Source organism: Agelaius tricolor, unplaced genomic scaffold (assembly GCF_023055355.1).
Source record: "Agelaius tricolor isolate 1412-34295 unplaced genomic scaffold, bAgeTri1.0.p SCAF_164, whole genome shotgun sequence".
NCBI classification, from domain to species: Eukaryota; Metazoa; Chordata; class Aves; order Passeriformes; family Icteridae; genus Agelaius; species Agelaius tricolor.
Window position 1 is genome coordinate 54236 of NW_027269424.1, and position 5816 is coordinate 60051.

Genomic DNA, 5816 nt, shown 5'->3' on the forward strand with positions numbered 1-5816 from the left:
CGTACCAGGTGCCGGAACCATCGCTCTTGATACTGGCGACGTATTCCAGCCCCTGCCCGGGCCTTTGGCGGACCCAATACATCCCAAAACTCCCAAAATCGAAGCCGGATGCTCGGCAGAGGAGGCGCAGGGAGCCCCCGGGGGGCTGGAGGTGCCCCCGGGCTCCAGCAGGGTCACGGCCGCCCGCAGCCCCAAAGGGAAGAAGGGGAGATGGGCACGGCCAAAGCTCAGCCCTGGACCCAAACCCTGACCCTGGGCCCCAAACTGGGACCCTTGCAGTTCATCCTCCTCCTCCCACGTGGGTCCTGCCCCTTTTCCCAGCAGGCCACACCCACTTTGGGGCTCTCGACCAATCAGGTTTCTCATCCCCATCTCCCCTTGTTCCCTTTGGGGCTGGGGGAGCGGCCGTGACCCTGCTGGAGCCCGGGGGCACCTCCAGCCCCCCGGGGGCTCCCTGCGCCTCCTCTGCCGCGCATCTGGGTTCAGTTTTGGGAATTTTGGGATGGGCTGGTATCGACAGAGGCCCGGGCAGGGGCTGGAATACGTCGCGAGAATCAGCAGCGATGGTGCTTACACCAACTACGCGCCCTCGGTGCAGGGCCGGTTCAGGATCTCCAGGGACAACGGGCAGAGCTCGGTGACGCTGACCATGAACAGCCTCAAGGACGAGGATTCCGGCTCCTATTTCTGCGCCAAAGCTTCTTGCTCCGGTTGTGTTCCTGCTGCTGGTTATGGTGACGATGCCCTCGATGGCATTGAGCTCTCATTTTTTGCTCCCTTCCCATGGCAGAGTCCCCAAACTCTCAATTTTTCAACCAAACCTCAGACGTTGTCCACGTTCCTGACTCTTTCTCCTTATTCGGCACAAAATTTGACCACTGACCCTAAAATTCAGCCTTTGGCCCCAAACCTTCCCCCACGTCCTCCAGTTCCAGCCTTCATCCCCAAAATTTCCCACTTTTGCCCCAAATCCTGACACGTTCCTGGCCGGGCCCAGACGCTGCAATCCCGGGCTTGAACTGGGGCACCTTGGCTCTGCCCCGGCCCAAGGAAAAATCCCAAATGGAGATTTCCCCTCACGCCCCAAACCCGCAGGATTTCACCCCTAAAAACCACCAAAAATCTGGGGAGTTTGGCCAAGGCTCCGGCCCAGCCCCGGCTCTGACACTGAAACACTCCTGCCGGCCCCGCCTCTGCACCGGCTCGACCAATCAGGGCCCAGGGAGCTGGAGAAGATTTGGGTGAAATGGGCAAAACTGGGGGGAAGCAAAGATTTGGGGCAGCAGGGGCAGAGTTTGGGGGAAAATGGTGATGATTTGAGGGGAAGGGCTGGGATTTGGGGAAGGATCGCTGGGATTGGAGACGTTTGGCAACGGTCATGGTCACCACCAGCACCGACGGCAAAAACAGCACCAGTAACTGCATTAGCAGCATAAGCATTGCTGCGTTTGGCACAGAAATAGGAGCCGGAATCCTCGTCCTTGAGGCTGTTCATGGTCAGCGTCACCGAGCTCTGCCCGTTGTCCCTGGAGATCGTGAACCGGCCCTTGACCGAATCCGCGTAGCCGGTGCTGCCACCATCGCTGCTGATACTGGCCACGAATTCCAGCCCCTGCCCGGGCCTCTGGCGCATCCAGCCCATCCCAAATTTCCCGAAATCGAAGCCGGAGCCGCGGCAGAGGAGGCGCAGGGAGCCCCCGGGGGGCTGGAGGTGCCCCCGGGCTCCAGCAGGGTCACGGCCGCCCGCAGCCCCAAAGGGAACAAGGGGAGATGGGCACGAAAAACCTGATTGGTTCAGAGCCCCAAAGTGGGTGTGGCCTGCTGGGAAACGGGGCAGGACCCACGTGGGAGGAGGAGGATGAACTGCAAGGGTCCCAGTTTGGGGCCCAGGGTCAGGGTTTGGGTCCAGGGCTGAGCTTTGGCCGCGCCCATCTCCCCTTGTTCCCTTTGGGGCTGCGGGCGGCCGTGACCCTGCTGGAGCCCGGGGGCACCTCCAGCCCCCCGGGGGCTCCCTGCGCCTCCTCTGCCGCGGCTCCGGCTCCGATTTCGGGAGTTTCACCATGCTCTGGATCCGCCAGAGGCCCGGGCAGGGCCTGGAATTCGTTGCATGGATCAGGAGCGATGGTTCCAACACCGAATACGCGCCCTCGGTGCGGGGCCGTTTCACGATCTCCAGGGACAACGGGCAGAGCTCGGTGACGCTGACCATGAACAGCCTCAAGGACGAGGATTCCGCCGTCTATTTCTGTGCCAAACCCGCTGTCGCTGGTTGGGGTGCTGATGCTGCTGCTGCTTATATTCCCCATGCCGGTGGTGTCGCCGCCCCTGTCTGAGCCCCTCTTGTCCCCAATCCCCAGACCCTTCCCCCAAATCTCAGCCCCTGACCCCATTCTTGACCCTTTGCCCCAGGTCTCCCCCATTTCCACCAATGGCGACCAAAGACCCCAAACCCCAACTGGTTGTGCCCCAAACCCAACTGCTTTGGCCCCAAAACTCGCGGCGCGAGGCTGAGATGTGGGGCCCAGAGCTGAGTGTGGGGCCGGAGCCAGGGGAGGGTTTGGGGCCCATGGGGCAGCGTTGGTGCAAAGGGGGCAGGGCTGGGACCAAGGCTCGGGGTGAAGGTTTGGGGCCAATGGTTGAGTTTGGGGCTGGAGCAGGCGAGGGTTTGGGGTCAGTGCTGGCCATGGGGGGAAATGGGGACAAAGGGGCAGGGCTGGGGCAGGGGGTGAGGTTTGGGGGAAGGGTCTGGGGTTTGGGGACATTTGGGAACCCAACAACAAAGGCCGGGGTGAAACCAACGCCAATACGATAAGCTTCATAATCACAGCCAGAAAAATCACATTTGGCGCAGAAATAGACGGCGGAATCCTCGTCCTTGAGGCTGTTCATGGTCAGCGTCACCGAGCTCTGCCCATTGTCCCTGGAGATCCTGAACCGGCCCTGCACCGAGGGCGCGTACCTGGGGTTGCCACCATCGCTTTGGATCCCTGCAACCCATTCCAGCCCCTGCCCAGGTCTCTGGCGGATCCATTGCATCCCAAATTTCCCAAAATCGGAGCCGGAGCCGCGGCAGAGGAGGCGCAGGGAGCCCCCGGGGGGCTGGAGGTGCCCCCGGGCTCCAGCAGGGTCACGGCCGCCCGCAGCCCCAAAGGGAACAAGGGGAGATGGGCATGAGAAACCTGATTGGTCGAGGGCCTCCAAGTGGGCGTGGATTTCTGAGCAAAGGGGCAGGCCAGACGTAGTTCTGGTGGCAATGCCGACACTGCCAGTGCTTTTGGCCCTGTCCCCATGGCCGTGTCCCCAGGTGTCCGGAGCTGTCCCCAGACCCTTCCCCTGTGGTCACTCATGGTCAGTGTCACAGAACTCTGCCGCTGTCCCCGGCCATAATGACCCGGCCCGTGACCCATGGAACGTTCCGGGTGGCTCCACCCTTGCTGACACCTCCAACCCATCCCGGCGCCTTCCCGGGGCTCCGGCTCGCCCAGCTCGAGTCAAAATTTCCGAAATCCCACCCAGATGAGCGGGGACCACCTGAGGGTCTCCTCATCCCCCTCCTGCTCCGGCCGGGGACAGGGACTGGGCCTGGCATCACCGCCACAAACGGCGCCACCAGAAGCAGCATTGATGAACCAGCCGATGGTGAAACGCCTGGCGCAGAAATAGGACCCAGAATCCTCGTCCTTGAGGCTGTTCATGGTCAGCGTCACCGAGCTCTGCCCGTTGTCCCTCGAGATCGTGAAACGGCCCCGCACTGTGGGCGTGTAGCTGGTGTCGCCACCACTGCTCTCAATCGCGGCCACAAATTCCAGCCCCTGACCGGGCCTCTGGCGGATCCAGAACATGGTGTGACTGCCAAAATCGAAGCCGGATGTGCGGCAGAGGAGGCGCAGGGAGCCCCCGGGGGGCTGGAGGTGCCCCCGGGCTCCAGCAGGGTCACGGCCGCTCCCCCAGCCCCAAACCTTCCCTGCTTCTGCCCCAAATTCCCTTGGCCTGGCCCCAAATCTCCAACAGAGGTTTCCTGCGTGGAAAATTTCCTTAAACCCTGCAATGAGCCCTGATCCAGGCATTGATTAATTGGACACCTCCTCCTGACTTTGGCACGGCCTCATCCCCATCTCCCCTTGTTCCCTTTGGGGCTGCGGGCGGCCGTGACCCTGCTGGAGCCCGGGGGCACCTCCAGCCCCCCGGGGGCTCCCTGCGCCTCCTCTGCCGCGGCTCCGGCTTCGATTTTGGGAAATTTGGGATGGGCTGGTTTCGACAGAGGCCTGGACAGGGGCTGGAATACGTCGCGGGGATCACCAACAATGCTGGTTGGACCGGGTACGCGCCCTCAGTCAAGGGCCGGTTCACGATCTCGAGGGACAACGGGCAGAGCTCGGTGACGCTGACCATGAACAGCCTCAAGGACGAGGATTCCGGCTCCTATTTCTGTGCCAAAGATGCTCGTACTAGTGGAGGTTGGGCTGCTGCTGCTGTTGGGGTTTTTTGGCCCCGTCCCCGTGTCCCAGACCCTTCCCCACACCCCAAGCCCTGACCCCATTCCTGTCCCCGTGTCCCAGCTCTGAACGGGCTCTGCCCCAAATTCTCAGCTCCTGGCCCCAAATCTCAGCTCGGGGCCCACTTGGGGCCATTTTGGCTCCTGAGCTGGTCCCGGCCTCTCCGCCAGGATCCCTGGCCTGGAACTCGCCCAGCTCGGCCCAAATCTGCGCTGCTGGCCCAAAGCAGCCACCACTGACCCCAATGCCCAGTGCTGACCCAAACTGGGACCCTTGGCCTCAAACCCCGACCTTCAGAGCAGAGTCTTGGGGCACAAAGAGGAGATTTGGGGTCAGGAGTTGTGGTTTGGGGTGGGCGGGTGGGAACTGGGGCCGAGGCAGAGCCAGGCTGGGCTCAATGGCCAAGGGCTGGGTCTGGGCTGGGGTCTGGGGGAAGGGGCTGGGGCACGGGGACAGGGGGGACTGGGAGATGGGGGTGGCACCATCATCAATACCAGCACCACCAGCACCAGCACCAGCATATTTGGCACAGAAATAGACGGCGGAATCCTCGTCCTTGAGGCTGTTCATGGTCAGCGTCACCGAGCTCTGCCCGTTGTCCCTGGAGATCGTGAAACGGCCCTTGAATGATGACGGGTACCAGGGGCTGCCACCGCTGCTGATGGCTGCGACGTATTCCAGCCCCTGCCCGGGCCTCTGGCAGACCCAGCTCATCCCAAAATTCCCGAAACTGAACCCGGATGCTCGGCAGAGGAGGCGCAGGGAGCCCCCGGGGGGCTGGAGGTGCCCCCGGGCTCCAGCAGGGTCACGGCCGCCCGCAGCCCCAAAGGGAACAAGGGGAGATGGGCACGAGAAACCTGATTGGTCCAGGGCCTCCAAGTGGGCGTGGCCTGCAGGGAAAAGGGACAGGACCCACCTGGGAGGAGGAGGATGAACTGCAAGGGTCCCAGTTTGGGGCCCAGGGTCAGGGTTTGGGTCCAGGGCTGAGCTTTGGCCGTGCCCATCTCCCCTTGTTCCCTTTGGGGCTGCGGGCGGCCGTGACCCTGCTGGAGCCCGGGGGCACCTCCAGCCCCCCGGGGGCTCCCTGCGCCTCCTCTGCCGAGCATCCGGCTTCGATTTCGGGAGTTTCCCCATGCTCTGGATCCGCCAAAGCCCCGGGCAGGGGCTGGAGTGGCTCGCAGGGATCAGCACCAGTGGTTACAGCGTGTACGCACCATCGTTCAAGGGCCGGTTCACGATCTCGAGGTACAACGGGCAGAGCTCGGTGACGCTGGCCATGAACAGCCTCAAGGACGAGGATTCTGCCACCTATTTCTGTGC